The following is a 23,008-nucleotide window of genomic DNA, read 5'->3' as shown; positions in this document are numbered from 1 at the left end:
ATTCCCCATCTATTTGGTGCCAAAGTGAGGAGTTGAACTTAATGCTCTCAAGAATGACTTAAAGCTAAACACTCTTTCTATGATGCCATGATTCTTTTCACTTAAGCATTACAATTTATCAAAAAGCACCAACTGACTAAGGAAGAGGATCTAGTCTCCCATGTAAAAATATATGCCATTAAATGAAATCACTTTGCAGCAATCCTTTTTAATAGAACTGATTGCTGCCCTCCCAGCTCTCTGGGGATGGGTCCTCCACATGCCATAACTCACTTTTTAATGAGGATGAAGATCTTCTGGCTCAAAGTCTGATCAAATAAACAACTCTTTATAGAAGCAGGTTAGAATAGAGAAAATATCTGACCTTTGAATCAATGGACTATATTTAAGTGTAAAATCTAGAGTTACCTAAATATCTAATTACTTAAAATTCACTTTGCTTCTCCTATTATTAGTTTTCTCATCTGTAAAATGGAAACAATGCTCCATAGTGTTATAGAGAAAAAAGCAATTATCCCAGACTGGGCTGTTTTTAGTCATTTTCATGATTGAAGAATTTGATCACTTATTCTCGTCAAATAAAGGAGAAGAATAGCCCCTAATATTTTGGACCAAACAATCTCCTCTTTGGCATCTCACTGCTAATGAAATAGTTGCTATCGATAATCCAGACCTTAGGTACACACTCATGTACTTACAGTGTGCAGAGACAGAGGGGAAGTGCTAGGACCATATGATTACAATCAAGAGAAATCATTTTGGATCTCAGTTCTATTCTTACTTTTGTAATTTTCAGCAAGTTATATATTTTCTCCATTCCTTGATTTACTTAAAAGGAGAAGAGCAGTGTAGAGGATGACCACAATTCTCCACCAAGAATAGAGGACAAGACTTGTCAAGGCACTTGAATGGAAAGGCATCACCAGGTAATCAAAATGGAGAATGTCCAGTCTTTACCATATAGCCTACTTCTGTGTCCTAATGTTCTCTGACCTTAGTATTTGCCCTACAACTTCATTTTCTAATCCCTAACCACATTTTTGTGGTTAATTCAACTTTTGTAACTACTTAACACCTTTTTGTAGTTAAAAATCTAAAAATAGATTGTAGCTTACAATTCTAGCTTCACGATAAAGGAAGCACTAAGTACCTTTATTGTTACAATCAGGAGTTTTCAATTTTTATCTTCACAATAAAGAAAGAGCTAAGTATCTTCATTGTTACAATCAGGAGATAGCTAAATCCAATATTCACAGGAGACAAAGGACTCTGAAGGATGGGAAGTTCCTACTGGATTGTAAAGCATCTTGGAACTCATGTGGATTTTTAGAGTGTCTGTAGCCTAAGCACCAATACCCCACTTTCAGCTAAGCTGGGGGGACAGGTAATGTGGGAGGGTTTCTTAACAGAGTAGATGGCATGTAAGGGTCAAGCAAGAGCCATTTTGTCAGGGGCAGCAGTGGTAGCAGTGGAGGAAAAGCCCCTAAAAATGGCTTTGCTGAAGAAAATCTAACTGATCCCTCATTCTATAGTGAGAGGCTTCATTTTCTGTGGTGGTTGCCAATCTGTTAAATCAAAATTAATAACTGCAGGTTCTTATTTTCACAGAGTTGTCCACCTCTGTTGTCCACCCTCACCTCTTCCTATTTTCATAATCAATTGAAATAGAAAAAGCTGATATGTAGAGATTTAAACAATCTAAGTGGTTCTCCACATGGCTGCCTCTCTCAACCATGGTCTTCCCCACCATCTTCTAGGAAGTAACACCTGGTCAGGTCACACCCACAGCTTTTTATTCATACTCTTGTACCAGAGCTGGCAAGCAAAATGGGATGAACTGGGTCAGCAATCCAGAAGGGGGAGGGAATGAAACTCCCTCTACACTATTTAAATTCCATAATGTAAAAATGAAACATAATGTACCCAAACATTTAAATGGATAAAAAGAAAAAAAAAACAATCAAAAATAAAGACCTGAACACAATGAAATGAGGGATTGAAACAAAATTTATTATACATCTGGTAGCTATTTTTAAAGATCCTAATGTCTATGGTTCTCTCAAATGAATCAGATATGAAAATTTACAACATAAAAAAGATAAATACAAAGAAGTTACAAAATGCTGAAAAAGTATAAAAGCAAATATGTGTCAGTAGATATCAGTAGAAGAAACAGCCTTTATTCTTTCTCATGAGGAAGGGCTAGTGCCTAGACATAGCAAATGTAATGCATGGGCACCAAAGCAAAGGTTATATAGGTTCCTGAAGGGAGAGCCCCTCCCTCTCCTTTCCAACTCCCATTTTCTAGGGAACAAGACTTACAATCTAGTTATAAAGTCTACCCCAATCAGAAAATAGCAAGATACAAAACATGTGCTCATCATGAACTTCCACCAAGTTGGGGTTAGGTTATGGGGGAGGTAACCATGTCCTCAAGAATGACTCCCTTAGCTTCTAAAGGCATGACAAGTTAGTGAGGTAGGATAGCCTGACCATTTTCCTGCTTTCTTGAGCCATCATAGGGCATCCTTCAGTGAAGACAAGGGTTCTTTAATTAAGAGAAAGAAATTATAAGAATATGGCTTTATCAGTGAATAAAATAATAAATAAAATATGTCACTATCAATTTTTGCCAGTACATTGTAAGGACTGCTCAATGTTTCTATCAATGTAGAAGCTGAATTCTGCTGTAAGTGTTGTCTATGTTTACATTCTGAGTTGCCTGAGAGCAGAAAATATCCAAGTGGTGTTTTCTTCGACCACAGCTCCAGTAACAACATTAAAAATAATAATAACACTTTCTAGCTTTTTTACCCTGGGCAAGTCACTTAACCCCTACTGCCTAGCTCTTACTACTCTTCTTCCTTGTAACCAATATAAAGTTTTGACTCTATCCCTGAAGATAAGGGTTTAAAAAAATAAAAAAAATCATAATGATAACATTGACAATGATGACTAAAACAACAGCCAACCTTTATATATTACTTAAAAATTTGCAAAGCACTTTTGCATATGATCTTACATTTAATATACATTTCATGTGGTTATATCTGCAGGACTTAGACTAGTTCTTTTTTTAATTACAATTCGCATGTAAAAAATATTTTTCATTCTTTATATTTTCTCCCTTAAGAGAGTTTTTTTTTAATTTATTTTTTTTTTACTTTTCCTTTTTAGCCTTGGCAAACCTACCAACCAAAAAAAAAAAAAGAAAAGAAAAACAAACCAAAAATCTGAATCTTTAATTTGCTTGGCCTTTCTTGGAGATTTTCTTTTAACTTTAAGGAGACTTATATTTCCATTTAATTTATTTAAATGAATTAATTTAAAAAGAGTATCATTACTCATTTACTTTTGCATAAATAACTATTTTGCTAACTAGAATTAAAAGCATACTGCTTTTTATGTAAAATAAATCTCATAGGCACCAGGTATTCATACTTTAATGTTTTAATTGTTTAATTCAGGAAAAATGATAAGAAATTACATAAAATTGTCAATTTATTTTTACTCAACTAAATAAACACTAAATAAAACCAATAATTACATATAGGAAATTGTGTGAACAAAGAGGATTGTTTATAAAACTGTATATCTCTATTATGTATTGATGGCCTTTGGTTATATTTAATATTTTTCTCTTTGCATGAAAACATTGTTTCAATGACTTTTTATTCTATTTTGGCCTATCTTTCCTTATCCTTATATTCACTGCTTGTTATAACAAACATGCCTAGTTAAGCAAAACAAATTCCTCTATATTTCTCATTTTATATCTTAAGTCCCTTACCTTTTTGTTAAGGGATGAATTTAATCATCAGTTTTCTGGAATGATTGGTGGTCACTGAATTGATAAAAACTTCAAATGTTTGTAAGTTATTTTATTTCTAATATAGTTGTATAATTTGTTTTCTGTGTTCTGTTTGATTTACTCATTTCATACATATCTTCTATGACTTGGAAATTATCTCCATCATTTCTTATGGCACAAAGTATTTTCTTTTATTTATGAATTCAGCATATGGATATTCCACCCTAGTTTTCCGTTTTTTTTTTCTTACAAACAGAAATGCTATAAATAATTTTGTACCAATATGTGCTTTTCCTTACATATGTAAACTTGAGTAGAATAAATTATAATTCTGTTTACTTAGGCATTCATAAAATCTCATTTATCATTTATCTCCCTTATATTTCTAAGCATTACAAAGTCTACACACAAAATATATAGCTGAATCTCTCTCTTTCATCTCTCTGTCTCACTTTGTCACCATCAGTATCTGTCTCTCTTCATATCTGTTCTCTGTCTCTGTCTCTGTCGCTCCTTTACATTCACAATTTACATTTTTTTGTTCGTTTAAAAAAATTGGGGATAAATTCATGTGTTTCTTGGAAAGTATTAGAAATAATAGAATAATTCCACTTATGGTACATATTGATATTTCTCATCACTTAAATAAAAGCATAATCAACATCAGTTGTAGTGTAGCAAAAGGAAGTGACAATTTTAGGAATATTTGGTGTATTTTTTAAAATTTATTTATTTGGTTACAATAATCACTTTATTTCCCTCCCTCCCTTGCACCCACCCATTATGCAGAAGATGCACGAATTCATAGGGTATTATTTGTGTCCTTGATCATAACCTATTTCCATGTTGTTGTTTGCACCAGGATGTTCATTTAGAGTCTACATCCCCAACCATATCCCTTTGACCCATGTATTCAAGCAGTTGTTTTTCTTCTGTGTTTTTACTCCCACAGTTTTTCCTCTGAATGTGGATAGTGTTATTTCTCATAGATCCCTCCAAGTTGTTCAGGATCCCTGAATTTCTACTAATGGAAAAGTCCATTACATTCCATTGTAACACAGTGTAACAACCTGGAGGTTGTTCCAGTCCCCATGGAATTCCTCCAATTTATTATTCCTTTGAGCACAATAGTATTCCAAGAACAATATATACCACAATGTGTTCAGCCATTCCCCAATTGAAGGGCATCCCTTCATTTTCCAATTTTTGGCCACCACAAAGAGTGCAGCTATGAATACTCTTCTACAAGTCTTTTTCCTTATTATCTCTCTGGGGTACAAACCCAGCAGTGCTATAGCTGGATCAAAGGGCAGACAGTCTTTTATCACCCTTTGGGCATAGTTCCAAATTGCCCTCCAGAATGGTTGGATCAATTTACAACTCCACCAGCAATGAATTAATGTCCCTACTTTGCCACATCCCCTCCAGCATTCATTACTTTCCTTTGCTGTCATGTTGGCCAATCTGCTAGGTGTGAAGTGATACCTCAGTGATGTTTTGATTTGCATTTCTCTGATTATAAGAGATTTAGAACACTTCTTCATGTGCTTATTCAGAGTTTTGATTTCTTTAGCTGAAAATTGCCTATTTATGTTTATGTATTTTCAAATAGCATCTCTTGATGGGCTTTAATTTGCATATATTTTCAGTGAAATGAAAAGTAGCCAGATATGTATTTTTGTAGGAACTGTGAAATAAAAGAAAAGCAAAATAAAATTCAAATATTTAACTAATTGCTCCATGACTTGATTCACTTAGGAAGTAGTTTTCTTAGTGCAGCAATGACATCTTTATTTCTCAGGCTGTATATTAGAGGGTTAAAAAATGGAGTAACAGTGGTGTAGAAAAGAGCAAACACTTTTACTGGTCTTGCTGAATGACTGGATTTTGGCCACAAATACACAATACTCCCAGACCCATAGAATAATCCCACTACCGTGAGGTGAGAAGAACAAGTAGAGAAGGCTTTAGATCTCCCTGAGGTTGAAGGCAGCCTCAGAATGGTGGTAATTATTTTTATATAGGATATGAGAATCAACAGGAAAGGTGTTATGACAAATACCACTGCAGCAACATGGACATAAATCTCTATGTCATAAGTGTCTCCACACGCCAACTCTATTAATGGTTGTGCATCACAGAAAACATGATTAAGTTTTTTAGAGCCACAAAAGTTCAGAGAGAAAATCTGATATGTCTCATATATCAGTATTGGAACCCCAAAAAGCCATGAAACCACAACCAGGTGGACACAGACCTTGTGATTCATGATAAGAGGATAATAGAGAGGCTTACAGATGGCCACATAACGATCATAAGCCATCACAGCAAGAAGCAAGCATTCTGCTGCTGCCAGAATATAAAGGAAGCAAGCTTGTACAGCACAGGCAATAAATGAAATGGTTCCTTTGTGGGTCCAGAGATCTGCTAACATTCTGGGAATAGTGACTGATGTGTAACAGATTTCCAAGAAGGAAAAGTTCCCAAGAAAAAAGTACATGGGGGTTTGGAGAGATGGATCAATCTTGGTTATGACAATGAGCAGACCATTTCCTATCAGTATACACAGGTAAATGACTGAGAAAACCCCAAAGAGAAATCCTTGCATGTTGGGAAGATCAGAAAATCCTAGGAGAATGAATTCCACCACAATTGTGAAATTTTCCTCTGACATTGTCTTGTTCTTTTGCCTGTGGAAATAATGAATTTAGGATCAGTGAAACATTTTTCTTGTATGGTGCTCAGTTTCCATTTCAGCAAAAAGAGGTTACATTTTATGATCTGAAAATTATCTGCTTCATTTATTATTTTATGTTGAATCACCTTTCCATCATTCCATATGGTAGTTTATTTTGTAAACTTTTGATATATTTCTTAGATCAATGGAAGGAAATACGAAGAGACAGGGAGTGATCTGGTAAAGCTTGTAAAATTATCCTTCATCTTATCAAATCCAATAGAAACACCATTTGACATTCTTCCTCATATTTCTATTTTCTGGAATAATTTATAGATGACAAAAATTATTGCCTTCATTCAAGACTTGAAAGAGGGGAGGAAAAGACATTGTGAATTGACTTGAATAGGACTTTTATTATTGCTTTGTTCCTTTCAGCCTCCCTTCTTTGCTTATGATATTGTTGTTATTATTAGTTTTTTTAATCTAGAAAGTCCCCAACACCCCACCATGTTGTGGACTCATGGGAATCCTATCATTCTTTTAAGAGTCCTATTATTTTCTTATTCCTCTCTATTGAATTTTCTGGCTACATTGCCATCCACTTCTTGCTTCAATGACCATATAATTTGATCAACACTATACATTTCTTAATTAGCAAAAGCTCTCTTCTTGACCAGTCTATCATTTTCATATTCTGTACCATCTACCAGGTTCTAAGCACCCTCAGGGAAAATGTCATTTCTTATTCAATTTGACTTCCTTGAAGAACACATAGCATCTACCCAATAGATATGATAGATGAAAAATATAACTTAAGGTCAATATGCTAACCTCAAATATTTTCCATACTAATTGACACTCACATTTTCTATACTTCGAGATTCATTCAGTAGTGGTAAAATTCATCCTATTTAAATATATTTTCATTCATTGAAGTATATTATCCTTTCACATATTAGTATAGACTCTTGATTAGTTTATTCCCACTGCAATATGCACCCAAGACCCTCTTGCTTTAGAATTGAAACAGATAAGATGATAAATGACATTATTTCATATATTTAAAATTGATAAGGAACTGCAAGACAGCCCAGGAAAAACTATTCTTTATAGGTTGTAGCAGTGATTAAAGAGTATTAGGAGGGTATTAGGTTATTTAAAGATAGTAGGTGTCAAGAGAACAAATACTACTAATTTAAAATCTAAGAGAAGTTAAGTAACTAAAAATGTATTCTCAATTTCTTTTTCTTTTTTAAAAGAATGTTCCTGAACTCAAATACTACCTCTATAGCTTTTTTGGATTATAATTTGTAGACACATTAAAATGGAAGAAACATTAGCTTTGGATTCAGAAGATGCATTCAATTACCAACATTTAATCATATTGCCTCTGTTGCAATCAATAAGTAATTTATCACTTCCAGATCCCATTTTTTTTTATCTGTAATGGGAGGGTTCACATCTGAGACATCTTCCATCTGTAGAACCTTGAGACTAGAACAACATAGAAGGTATTCTTGCCTTTTTGAAAATAGCCATATTCTCTATTCTTCTACCAATCAGTGAGAAGGCAATATACAATTATGCATTGGAAGAAGTTGACTGGTCTTGAATTCTACTCCTGACTATCACACATAAATTTCGTAGCAAAGGTAAACTATTTAATTTTTTGTGCTTCAGCATGATCCTTCATGGTGTGTGAATGCTGTTAACACTGCTTCTCCCTCACCCAAGGTTACTAACAAGAGTATTTTGTACAGTATATCTATAAAAACATTTTGAAAAATGTTAAATGATATAGATAAGCAAGGCGGCATCAACATCTTTAATATTACTATCATTGTCATCATTATTAGATCAACCTAAGAAGAAATTCTCTTCATGTCATGATCATATTATTTTTGTGTGCCTACAGGAAGTCTTACTTTGTGAATGGCTTTTATGTATATGACTAAATATATTTGGCTTTTGTCTATCTTTGACCTACCCTGGGACAATATCTGGGAGTTAGTGGTACATTTAATGTTTTTCAATTTTTTTAAAAAACTGCATGTAAATTCTGTCTAGACAATGGCCATTATTCATTATATTACTAATCATATCAAGAATAATTGGGTTATTCTTTAGAATTTCTTCCAAGTGAAGCAATATAATCTGTTTCAAAATGGCATCATAGGGTTGATATTATCAGTATTCATGTAAAAGATTAGCATATATTTTTTCCCTAGGAATGAAAGTTGAGAATAAATAGAGTACAAAACTTCCAACTTCTTCTCTACCTTAAAAATATAAATGATGCTTGTTTTTCTTAAGTATTTCAATATTCATGGTATTATTAATGTTCTTTGGAAATAGTGTATGTCATTAATTATTAAATTCTTGATACTTTTTTAAGCTAAAAATCATTTATTTGTGCCTTCTCACTTTAAATCATCAATGCCACTAAGCTAGTCAATTTCCAGGTCTACATGTTTGCTTTTAAGTATTTATTTTCAATTTTTCTACCTTGTCCAAGATAAGTCTTCATGGTAAAGAAAAAAGAAAAATGTTGGAAAATTCATACATCTTCCAATTTTCTGTCATCAAAGATCATCTCAAAGCACTTTGCTTACTTCTTATGGATCAAGTATGACTTTTGTGGCTATACATTTCATATATGGATGTGGATTTATTTATATAAATATGTTTGTGCGTACATAGGTATTTACACACATATAGATTTAATACATAATATATACATATTACACTAGGTAACTATATTGATTTCAAGAATATTCATTAAATTGGATTAAAGTCAGGAGTGATACTCTGAAGTAGGAGACTCAATTAGTAACTGGAAAATTCCTATATAGTCACCAGAGGAACTAGAGCCCCATCCGATTTCTTTTATTTTTTCCAATTAGAGACTAATGATCCTTTAATAAAGTTCTAAATTGTCAGGAATATCAAATACTTACTATAACCAAATATCTAAATAGAAATATAAAATGGATGAATTACTTAAGCATAAAGGCTCATCTTTGAGTGGGTTACATTCATGTAAGTAACAAAATTTAAAATGTAATACCTTTATTTTAAAGATGATGCAGGTAGCTTAATTGACTTGCCAATATTTATATATTTATTAAGAACTGTATATAAGATTTAAACTTAGAATCTCCTGCCCCTGAGAGTATCACTCCTAAGGCTACCTCATTTAACACTTCTTCATAAAAGTGATAATGTTCATAAAACACAGAATGAATAATGTTGATTGTATTAAATTTTAAAAATACATATAGATATTTAGTACAAAGAGAATTTTCAAAACTATCCACTGGGAAAGATATCTATGTCTTACAAAAGTGTTATTTTCAAACACAAACACATATACATAAGCCTGTCAAAAATAGAAAATATTAATATCTGTTCACAAATAGTTGTGTCAAATAATATCAATATAAGAATCAGTAATCATTACAATGAGACTACTATAAATAAAAATAATGAATAAAAATTTTCTAAATTGAAACAATTTAGAAAAAATAAATAACCTATATTCAATGATCCAATTTTTAAAATAACCCGTGTAGTGATAGGACGCATAATATTTTAGAAAACAATTTGTAATTGTAGAAATAGAGTCATTATTCACTTTTCACACTTTAGGAGTTCAGTGACAGAGTGAAGGATTACACATACTTGGAAATATTCAAATCACTTGTAGCCAAAAAAAAAAGAAAAAGAAAGAAAGAAACACTGATTAATCAAGAGGAAATAATGAAAAATAATGAAAAAATAATGAAAAAAAAAGAAACACTGATTAATCAACAGGAAATAATGAAAAAAGCCTTTTTGGCATAAGAATTAGATGAAACATTTTATAATAAAATCAAAGTGTGAGAAACTAAAGAGCTTTGAAAAGGTTTTGTTTTTTTAATAAAGTGAGATTCAGCAATGATAGCAAAAATAGGATATAGATATCCACCATGTCTACCATATCATAAATTAAAATAACAGGTAAAAGGAAGTTGAGCTCTGATTAATTATACATAAAAATCTTGGTTTTGAAGAACAGATTATAAAGCCTGCTTTCCTCTTCTGATGAGTGTGGGTAAAGGAGATTGTAGGTGTGAAATGTTACATTAATTATTATGTATGTCTGCACTGATGTTTGCATGTGTTTAGTTTTTCATTGTTACAAGAGAAAATAAGTGGATGGAGAGTTCTGAGAAATGACTGGATTAAAAGTGAAGCTGCTATAAAAGAAGCTACATTCAATTCTTTATTTGGCCTACTGCTAGTGAAGTCTCCCCATTTCCCCCACACACCTTGGCTGGCAGAGAGATCAAGGGTTATTTTGTATAAAGAATCTTTCTTTTGCCAGTCAATGTCTTCTCTAAATCTCTATCCCTGAGTAACTCCATCATTTTCAATGCCACTATAGACATCGTAGGTTAGTTATACTTCAGATCTTCTTCAGGTAAAAGAAACTAGAAAGGAAGATGTAACAAAAGAGTTTGTACTTACCTTCTAAAATGGAATTCAGTCATATTAGTCAGCTCCTTTCTTCAATGAGAATGAAAATAATAGAGACACATAAGAAGTTACTGGTTCTCCTTATGTACATTATTTCAAAAGCACTTATAACTAACAGATATTCTGATTTTTCAGAGAAGGACACAGAGATTCATCTATTTTAAGAGTGTTTTTTTTTTTGGCAAAAATTCCCCATCTATTAGGTGCCAAAGTGAGGACTTGAATATAAGGCTCTCGAGAATGACTGAAAGCTAAACATTATTTCTATGACACCATGCTTCTTCTCCCTTAAGCATTACAATTTATCAAACAGCACCAACTGACTAAGGAAAAAGATCCAGCCTCCTATGTAAAAATATATGCCATTAAAAGAAATCGCTTAGAAGTAACCCTTTTTAGTAGCTATTATTGCTGCCCTTCCAGCTCTCTGGGGATAGGTCCTCCACATGCCATAACTCACTTTTTAATGAGGATGAAGATCTTCAGGCTCAAAGTCCGATCAAATAAACAACTCTTAATAGAAGCAGGTTAAAATAGGAAAATTTCTGACCTTTGAAACAAGGGACTGTATTTAAATGTCAGATCTAGTATTACCTAAATATGTAATTACTGAGAAGTCAATTCTCTTCTCCTCTTATTAGTTTTCTCATCTGTAAAATGGAAACAATGCTCCATAGTGTTATAGAGAAAAAACAATTGGCAAAGACTGGGCTGTTTTTAGTCATTATCATGATTGAAGGATTTGATCACTTATTCTCTTCAAATAGAGGAGAAGAATAGCCCCTAAAATTTGGACCAAACAATGATCCCTTTAGCATCTCATTGCTAATGAGGGTGTATGGGGTACTCAGGGAGGAGTAGTATCTCTGGTACAAAGGGCTTGTCATGCCCTCCTAGGGCAGCTCTCCAGCCTCTGACTCCCACCTGACACCCAACTCTCACTTGTGGCTCCCAGTAGCTGTTAGCATGAGGCAGCGGCCACAACCCCCACAACGGCTTCAACAGGCCAGCTAAACCTTGTGAGGATAGCCATTGGCTTGTTGTTGACCCCTGGTGAACTAAGGCTTTGCTCACCCAGCATGTGAGGACTGCTTCTGCTGAACAGGCGGAAGAAACCAATGAGAAGGTTCAAAGGCTAAGAGGGTGACTCAGCAAAGCACTGTGGAGTGCTTAGGGTGTATTGGAGTACAAAAGACAAAACGACCATCCAATGCAGCTGAGTAAGTCTCCAGGTGTGATGATTTTTAATGCCACTGGACCCAGGCTTCCAACGCCGAGAGAGTGGGACTGTCTCTGTGCATCAACTTTTCCACTTAAATCTCTTTCACGCACAAATGTTTTTGTGCACACTCATCTACATCACAGATGAAAGTGCACAAAGACAATCGTCATCCTCACTTACCAAGAGACTACTACTACTGCTGCTAATGAAATAGTTGCAATAATTAATCCAGACCTTAGGTACACACTCATGCATTTAAATTGTGCAGAGGCAGAGGGGAAGTGCTAGGACCATAAGATTACAATCAAGAGAAATCATTTTAAATCTCAGTTCCATTCTTACTTTTGTAATTTTCAGCAAGTTATATATTTTCTCCATTCCTTGATTTACTTAAAAGGAAAAGTTCAGGGTAGAGGATCTCCACAATTCTCCTCCAAGAATAAAGGACAAGACTTGTCAAGGCACTTGATGGGAAAGGCATTGCCAGGTAATCAAGATGGAGAAAATCCAGGCTTTACCATATGGCCTACCAATGTGTCCTATCATTCTATGTCCTTAATATTTGCCCTACAACTTCATTTTCTAATCTCTGTAACCTGGACAAGTGATATATCCTAAGGTCTCCTGGACCTTGTCACCTACTCTGCTATTGTGACCTCAAATATATCATGAACCATCTCCCTTTTCTATTAATATCATGATTTTTCATTCATTCATTTATACACCTAGCCACTGATCACTTCATGTATTCATTCATTCCCAAATCTAAAACTTTTGATTCTAAAACTAGGGCAATCCGACTTACAGATTGATTTAAAGTTTAACTATTCTGGGTCTATTGTGAGAATATCTCTTACATGAAAGTATACACCATTGATCTGGGCCTGGAAAAGACCTCTTAAACCTGTGAAGAATTCATTGATGAGAAACATATTTACTCTGTTTACTCTGTAGGAGGTGAGGTGACTCATTGGAGTACAATTCTAGGAATCAGAAGACCTGAGTTCAAATCCTATATCAGACCTTCATGAGCTCTATCACCTTGGGTAAGCCCTTAACCCCACTTCCTCAGTTTCCTCATTTGTACAATGAAGAACAGCCTGTGACAACTACAGAGGCATCTCTCACGAGCAGCCTGTGACAACTACAGAGGCATCTCACTACGTTCCACTGCCAGAAAGATCCTCGCCCATGTTATACTCAACAGACTCCTGTCATCTGTTTCAGAGAAGAACCTGCCTGAATCACAATGTGGCTTCTGACCAGATCACAGCACCATTGAAAAATCTTCACAGTGAGGCAAATGAAGGAAAAATGCCTTGAGCAGAACCTGAGTCTCTACATTGTCTTCATAGACCTGACAAAGGCATTCGACACAGTGAACAGGGACGCATTGTGGGTGATCCTCAGCAAGCTCGGTTGCCCAGCAAAATTCGTCGAACTGATCCAGCTCTTTCATGTCGACATGACAGGGGAAGTCCTATCTGGTGGAGAGACTTCCAATCTCTTCAACATCCCCAATGGCATGAAATAAGGCTGTGTCCTTGCTCCGGTACTCTTCAACCTATTTTTCACCCAAGTATTACAACATGCTGTGATGGATCTAGACCTGGGCATCTACATCAAATACCGACTGGATGGCTCACTATTTGACCTTCGCCGCCTGACTGCAAAAACAAAAACAACAGAGAGATTCATCCTGGAAGTTCTCTTTGCAGATGACTGTGCTCTCATGGCCCACCAAGAAAATCATCTCCAAACCATTGTGGACAGGGTCTCCACCGCAACAAAACTGTTTGGCCTGACTATCAGCCTCAGCAAAACAGAGGTGCTATTCCAACCTGCAGCAGGGAGGCCAACTAACCAGCCATGCATTATAATCGACAGCAAGCAGCTTTCTAACGTCAACACTTTCAAGTACCTGGGCAGCACCTTCGCCAATGACGGGTTCCTAGACCACGAGATTAATGCCAGGATCCAAAAGGCCAGCCAGGCACTTGGGCGGCTGCGCTCCAAAGTCCTCCAACACAGAGGTGTAAGCACTGAGACGAAGCTCAAAGTGTACAACTCAGTGGTCCTCATCTCGCTCCTGTACGGTTGGGAGACATGAACACTATACTGGAAGCACATGAAACAGCTGGAGCAATTCCACCAACGCTCTCTCCAGTCAATCATGAGGATCCGATGGCAGGACGAAATCACCAACCAGGAAGTCCTCGACAGAGCCAACTCCACCAGCATTGAAGTCATGGTCCTCAAAACCCAGCTACGATCGTCTGGACATGTCATCCACATGGACCCACAGTGAATACCAAGACAGGTATTCTATGGTGAACTGACAGCTGGACTCAAGAAACAAGGCCGACCAAAGAAAAGATTCAAGGATCAGCTCAAGTCCAACTTGAAGTGGGCTGGCATTACACCAAAGTAACTAGAACTCGCTACCTCTGACAGAAGCAGCTGGCGAACCCACATTAACCATGCCGCCACCACCTTTGAAGATGAGCGACATCAACATCTTGCCACTGTGCGTGAATGCCGTCACCAGGCCACAACCACACCTCCCGTAACAACTGGAGTCCCATGCCCCATGTGCCACAAACTCTGTGCCTCAGCCTTTGGACTCCAAAGCCACATGAGGGTACACCGTCGATGATAATGCACAAAGACAATAGTCATTCTCGATCACCGAGGGACTAGTACTATACTACAATGAAGAGGAGAAGGAAACATTAAGCCCTTCCAGTTTCATTACCAAGAAACTTTCAAACAGAACCCAACATTTCAGAAGGTTCTAATATGACTGAACAACAACATTTTGTAAATACTACATGTCTTTTCAGATTTTTTTAGAAATAATGTCTAAAAATTAAAGGAAGTGAAGTATTTGAACTCACAGATCATTGAATATCTGAAAGTCCTTTTTCTCCACTCACACAAACCGTAATGCCTTTATGTAATAATTTATACCTTGAATATTTACTTGATTTCATAGGTGTCTATCAGGAATATAGGAATTGTTATAGAAAAATGTAGAAAAAAAGTTTAATGTTACTTTAATATTTATTTTAAAATATAGGTACAAATTTGGAAAAATGTTAGTAGATGGTTGGATAGAAGAGTGTGCTCATAATGAGGTGAACTGCAGTGATGATACAACTATGGGATTCCTTTGTTAAAAACAAAAATTAAATTACTCTTCACTTGAAATTCATCGTATGAATTATAAAGCCTGATTTTTGAAAGTTGATTAAGCTAAAGAAAATTTATATTAATGTATCAGTATCATATCTTATCCATAATTATGTACTAGAAGAGTAAAGATTAAAATTTACTTTAGCACTTTTTTCAATACTCACATTTTATATCCTATGTTACATTCTTTGAGAGAATATTAATTCTTTTAATTAATAGCTAATTTTATTATGTGCTAGATAGTATCATAAGTGAAGTGAAAAGAAAGGAATAATCCCAATCTTTAAGAAGTTTTCTAGACTAGTCAGTAATTTACAGATCCATTGATATGTGGAATGGACTTAGACACTTCACTCTCTAGTAACTGGGAGACTGGGAGAACCCTACTGGTAATCAGGGTGTTTGAGATGAGTTTTTAAGTAAGGTAGGGATTCTATGAGGCTGGTGGGAAAAAGGTGAGTACATTAGGCCTGAGGAATTTTCTACTACTTGAATTTTCTAATAAAAGGCAAAGAAAAGGCTAAGAATATACCTATCCCTCCCATCAATCACTTCACAAGGAATTATTAAATTTTAACTATTTGACAGGCACTTTAGAAATGATGTTCTTTAAAGAGCCTACCTCCTTTCATGAGCAACTTAATGAATGCAACTGTCATATATTAGTTTTATATTAATATACAAATATAATAGTAGTAGTCTCTCGGTAACCAAGGATGACGAATGTCTTTGTGCGCTTTTGTGCACAAAGACACTTGTGCATGAAGATTTAAGTGGAAAAGTCAATGCACAGGGACAGTCCCACTCTCTCAGCGTGGGAAGCCTGGGCCCACTGGCATGAAAAGTTGTTACATCTGCAGACTTCTTCAGCTGCATTGGATGGCTGTTTTGTCTTTTGTGCTCCAACACACCTTAAGCACTCCACAGTGCCTTGCTGCATCGCCATCTCAGCCATTGAATCTTCTTATTGGTTTCTTCCGTCTGTTCAGCCAAAGCAGTCTTCACATGCTGGGTGAGCAAAGCCCCAGTTCACCAGGGGTTGATGATAACCCGATGGCTACCCTCACAAGGTTTAGCTGGCCTGTCAAAGCCGTTGCCCAGGGTGTGGCTGCTGCCGCATGCTAGAAGCTACTAGGAGCCACAAGTGAGAGCTGGGTGTCAGGTGAGGATCAGAGGTTAGAGAGCTGACCTAGGAAAGCATGACCAGCCCGTCATACCAAAGATATTACTCCTCCCTGAGCACCCCATACACCCAAATATAATATATACAAATGTATTCACCCACACACCTGCACATATAAATATATGATCTGAATATATATGATAGGTTATAATGTATTAGAACATGTGCATAAAATGCATATGGTATGAATAGAAATGCATATATTCATATGAACTACTCAATAACACATATATCATGAACACGGAAGTTGTCACCTTTAATGTGTAATGTTTTTGGAAAAAATGTGTGGAATTTGACTTTGTATTACTAGAACTAAGCAAGCACAAAAAAATTTTATCAATTAATTAATCCTTTTTAAAAATATGTAAAGATTTTCATGCTTTTATTAAATGTATAGATACATGTATCTATACATTTTATATATAAATCAATTAATGTGTGCATTTGCACATGTATACAAACACAATATATTTTTTTTTAAAGCCAATAATGGAATGCAGAAATTTTTTTATTCAGAAGATGGTCCTTAAATGTGATCTTGAAGGAAACCTAGAGTTTTAGGAAATGAAAATGAAATGGCATGGGAGATATCCCATGCAATGTATTAGAGAGGTGAATTGGAGTGTCCTATATACAAAATGGAAGTAGAGAGTATCCTAATATTGTTTGATTGAAATGAAAACTTGAAGGATTCAAGTTGCAAATTAAAAGTTTTACATAAGTTGTTATATTTCATTCTGGAGTGAACAAATACATACTAGAGCTTTTTGAGGAATAAGGGGAATGATTATAACTGTGTTCTTGGAAAATCAGTTCCTTAGCTGGGTAAAGAATGGATTAAGGGATTATTTGAATCCTGAATATAAAATGGGAGAACAGGGAAATGATCAAGGAGAGAGGTGATCAGGACTTGAGTCAAGATAAAATCCATGACAGGGAAGAGTAAAAGATAAAGTTGAAAGACTTTTGGAGATGGAAGTGATATATTTTTACTTAAATAAATTATTTTAAAAATCATTATAATTTTACACAATTTTACCATTATCCTATGTGTAGTAGTCTAGCCCATATGTATAATGAAGAGGCAAGGATTATGTGTGGGCACATGGCCATTCTGCGCATGGCAATGAACTCTGTTCCCAGCATGGCTAAGGTTAGGGTGTGAATCCTTGCTTCCCTTTGTCTTACTCACCTGGGATAAAACCCCACCTTCACCTTGTCTTAATTTGCAATTATCCAATGGCAATACACTATGTAACTCATCAATATGTACTGAGAACATTTGTGTATAAAAAGGGAGCTTGCAGCCATCTCGATCTCTCTTGGACAAGATCTCAGGATTGCTGAGCACTGTCTTTCCACCTTTCTCTTTCCTCTATATCTCTACCTGAAACTTGGCCTTCGGCCAGGTGTCTCTTTCTTTTCCAGTGCTAATACCTAGCACTCTCTAATTCCACCTATTATTCTCTATTCATTCTCCAAGCTAAGCTATATCATCCTCTGACCAGTAAAGTGTTAAATTGGGGTCTTTGGACGGGAATTAGCCTTTCAGAGACGTCCACTGATTGGGGCATGGCTTCAGCTGCAAGATATTAATAAGACCTGATCTCTGACTCATTTCTGACATCTTGAACTTGGCTCCCTCATGCCCTTCGTAGAATCCAAAACTTCTATCCTTTTTCTATCTTCCTACCTTGTGGCTTCTCACGGGTCTGGGAAGCCATACCATGCAACAGAATTTGGAACTATTATTACCAAAAAGTTTTATCACTGTGCATACCCATTGGCTCAGCAATAACTCTTCTAGGTCTCTATTTCAAAGAGATCAAAGAAAAGAGAAAGAACCTATTTGTATGGGTGTGTATAGGTATGTATATATGAATATGTGTCTGTGCATGTATGTATACATGCATACATTCATAATACACATATTTATATAAACTCTTTCTATAGTGGCATAAAAGTTGAAACTGAAGGAACACCTAATTGTTGGGGAATTAGGAAGGACACTGTGGTATAAGATTACAATTGAATATTATTATAGAATAAAAGATACAATGAGAAAGATGGTTTCTGGAAAAACTAAGATGATTCATGTTGAAATGGTGAAAAATGAAGAGTGAAGAATGCCTTCGTTTAGAAGGGTGAAGAACCCTTCTTTAAAGTGAAAGACTGCTTCTCCTATCAAGGCAATGATCCAAGGCAATTTCAAAGGACTGATGAAAAAAAATGCTCTCTGTCTCCAGGGAGAGAACTGATATACTCTGCTCTTTGAAGAATTTTTTTCTTTAGACATCTTTATTTTCCTTGATTTGTGTGTATGTTTGCTTTCTTTTCCAATATACATAATATAAACATATATTTTACATGATGTTACATGTATAATCATTACTGTATTACTTGCCTTCTCAAGAGATTGGGAAATAAAGGAATGGACAGAACTTGGAACTGTTATGGTAGGATTTGGGATGAGGAAAGAATAAGAGGGAACATATAAATAAATTCAAATTTATTGTTCCTGGAAGGGGAGCCTACAGGGATGTGGAGTCAAATCCACAGTTTTAATTTTTATTCATGGACACAGAGTCAGTATGCAAAATGGGATGAATTGGATCAGCAACCCAGGAAGTGGATAGGAGGAAACTCCCTCTCCACAATCTTCCCTGGTGACTCTGTTGGGAGATGAGCATATTAGAGTCTCCCAGATTTACATGTCTAGTCTCTCCAATGAATCATTTTTCATAACCTATTTATCACTCTAAAGAGTCTGACTAAAGGTCCATAACCTATTACACTTTAAGAAGGGGAAATTAAAACAATTTGGGGATAGAAGGGAAAGAAAAGAGAAAGAAAACAAAAAATGATTGATAGACACACTTACAAAAAGCCAAAAAGGGTATCTTATACCACCATTGGTATAAGAGTTTACATTTAGAATAAGTATGTTCAACCGTCTTCAGATCAGTTCATTATATCCCAAAGTTCATTCTGGATCTTTTGATGCAATATTTGGTTTCCTCAGGCATCCTTGTGGTACCTTCTCCAAAAAGATTGGGTTGTGGGAGAGTTTATTTCCTGAAATTTCTCCAAAAGATTTTAAACCTTGGATTTTAACATAATTACACAATCCCCACTGAGGAAGGTGTTGACCAACACCAGAATCATCTTGGGATATATGACTGACTTATGAGGTATATGAATCAATTTTCAAAAGAAAACCAATAACCTAAAAATATTCCAAATAAAAGAGTAAAGATTAAATTCTGTATAAAAAATAAAATATCAAAATCTTATGTATATGAAATTGTGAGTAAAATCGTATAAACCTGTAATCAATCCTTAATTCACCAGCACGGCCCAATTAAAGAGATATATGTCCCACAAGCCTGTAGGGCAATTGTAGTGATATAACATTTTTCCCATTGGCAGTCAAGACTACAGAAAATTGCTAAACTATAAGAGAGAATGGACTAGGTTCTGAAGTAAAAGAGAAGTATGATTCCCTGATCTGATTTTACCTTCACTCTCATGTTTAGGAGAGCCAAAATGAAAATCAAACTAAGGTACTTGTAGGAAATCTGGCACAATGGAGTCCTGTGTCTGAAGTTGTCAAAAAGTTGCTTCCTTGAACCTCCAAAACAATTCCTCTGTCTTGGCAGGGATTCTTGTGAATCTCATAGGGATTATTTGTTGCCTTGACCTTGTCCTTCGTGGCACTATGCATGAACTCTTTTGTGATCCCTTCTCTTGAAATCAGACACAGTTATTAGTAAAAGTCCCATAATACTTAACAATCAGTAGCAAGTTTCCATAGTCTTAAGCTTTGCAGTATGCATTGATATGTAACAGTTAAAATTTAGGGAAACTGAGGCAGGTAGAAATTAGTTTCTCTCTGCAAGGAATATTATATTTTAGAAGTTTATTAAAGGTTAAGGATTAAAGAAAATACAGCATAAGAAATACATGCCTGGGCCAGAGAGGCCTAGACAAGACCTTTCCTACATTATGAAAAGAGCCATATCTGCTCCAAAACGGAAGTCCAAAAGGGCCGAGCCTATTCACAACCAGGTTTAAATACCTTATCGATCTCAGTCCACTTGAGAATTCAATGTGATTTCAAAGCACTTTGGGGACGTGGAGAAAAGAATTCTGGGGATTGGAGTCCTGAATTTGAGTCTATTTTTACAGATATTAAGGATAATAGATATTGTAAAGCTATCTTTCAAAATAAAAAAAAAATTAATACCGATTCCATGTACTACAAGTATTAAAAATATGAGAAAAATTGAAAAATCAAATATCTTATTCCTTATATAAAGAAAAAATAATAATAAAAATTACAAATTCATAATTCACATTCTATATGACAATTTGGTAGCCAAGCAGAGGCACAACAGAAAAGTTTCTCACTCAAAAATGAAATATCTTTTCCTTTTAACTTGGCCATGATCCATAGTGTCAGAGCACATGATTTTTTCATCAGATAAAAGAATTTTATTTATTTTAAACCCTTACCTTTCATCTTGGAAACAATACTGTGTATTGGCTCCAAGGCAGAAGAGTGGTAAGGGCTAGGCAATGAGGGTTAAGTGACTTGCCCAGGGTAACACAGCTGGGAAGTGTCTGAGGCCAGATTTGAATCTAGGACCTCCCATATCTAGACCTGTTTTTCAATCCACTGAGATAACAAGCTGCCCCCTGGAAAAAAAAACACTTTAAAAATAGTAGCACAACTAATGCAGACTCTAAGAAGTAAGAAAATAATTAACATCATGAGAGCTTATTTGATGACAATTGGAAAGAAACCTACTATCATTTGGAATTCACATGAGTCTCTACAGCTACTTGCGGTGTCATTTAAAAACCTTTGAAATTCATAGATATTTGTCAAAAGTTCTCTAAATCTAGCCAATCTTTTAACCACATCTGAAATATTTCAAGCAGAATCTATTATTGCCATCATTCCAAAATTTGGAAGGATAGGTGAGAAAACCTCTGTACTACTGCTGCCACGAAGAACATAAAGTATTCTGGTGGAAGGGCAGAGTAAGGGAAATATAAAACTGTCCTTCTATGGGATGAGACCATTAAACCATCCAGGGGTTATGTAAAAATGGAGATTTTGGGACCCTAGACTTCAATCCCCAGAAGTCCTTGGTATTTTCCAGAATTCCCTATAATCTCACCTGCATCTCCACATAGGCAAGACCACAATTTGTATTTAACTGGCGGTAACACCTCCCATGCTCTCTTCTCTTCCATTGCAATGGTGTAGCAAGTATAGTGGTAAGCTATGTGAGAGGATTTTAAATGGGCTAATCAACCATGGGCACATGTTTGTTTGTTTGTTTTTTGTATCTTCTTTATTCCTTGATTCTAATGATCCTTAATAAACCTCATGAGATATAATAGTTTTATTACTAGAGATAAATTTAAGTTTTACCATTTTTGGCAACCATAAGTTGGATGAGAACTTCGCAATTTTTTTAAGATATCCTAGATAATATTTTTTTAATCCATGTTTCTCCTGCCAAGGCTTTTCACCCACCCACACAAAGCAGTATCTCTTGATTCAGCTCACTCCTGCTGCCTATTCCTGCCTCCAGCCATCTGTGCTTGAATCCAGCCATCCAGTCGACCTTCTTGACCCAGATCTCTCTCCAAGCACTGACCTCAGCCCTAGTAACTCTACTGAACCCTGGCCTCTGAGACAGATTGCCCCAGGGCATCCCCAGGGCCCAGGATGCTGGTTGCTACCCCTGTGTCTTCAGAATCACAAATCAAGAGGTAAAATCTGGGGTGTTCTTTCCTTAGGCAACAATTAGCCTTCACCTGGCAGGGGAAGGAGAAGAATGAAGAGACTTTTCCAAACAAGAAGTTGATTACAAGTATGGCATATTCTTCCATGGTTCCCAAAAAGGGAGCATCTCGCATTTATAACTCTTCAGCTCATTTTACTTCCACCAGAACAATCTAGATTTCTTGATGATGTTCCAGATCCAAATAAGTTTTACATTTTTAAAAAATGTACTTGCCAAGGTTGAAATATTGCTATAAATGAAAACTTGTGACAATTATCCATTTTTTTTAACTCTTAGCAACTTATGAGAAATATGATAGTGCGTTTATTTGCTATTTTCATTAAATGGGCTATTCTGAATTTGGGGGATTTTGATACTTTTGAATGTGCATTATGTATTGTACTATTGTTCTTTATAAAAAACTATTACTTTGTGATATTCATTTACTTGTACTCACAGTGGATCATGGCCAATTATGAAGAGGAAATGGATCTCATTTTTGGTGAGAAACCTTGTATTCTATATTTCCTTAGCTGACACAGGGTGTCAAAGATTATAAGCTATATATTTTTTTTATTTTAAAAACTCTTTTATTTTT

At 35.5% G+C, this 23,008-nt stretch overlaps 1 pseudogene; it reads right to left on the bottom strand.

Annotated features, from left to right (window-relative positions):
- Positions 1–5,561: 5,561 nt before the first annotated feature.
- Positions 5,562–22,239, bottom strand: LOC100618474 (olfactory receptor 10AG1-like; annotated as a pseudogene).
- Positions 22,240–23,008: the final 769 nt, after the last annotated feature.

The sequence above is a fragment of the Monodelphis domestica genome, chromosome 6, assembly GCF_027887165.1.
Source record: "Monodelphis domestica isolate mMonDom1 chromosome 6, mMonDom1.pri, whole genome shotgun sequence".
NCBI classification, from domain to species: Eukaryota; Metazoa; Chordata; class Mammalia; order Didelphimorphia; family Didelphidae; genus Monodelphis; species Monodelphis domestica.
Note: the sequence above shows the minus strand (reverse complement) of the source record. Positions and strands in the feature narration are given on the sequence as shown.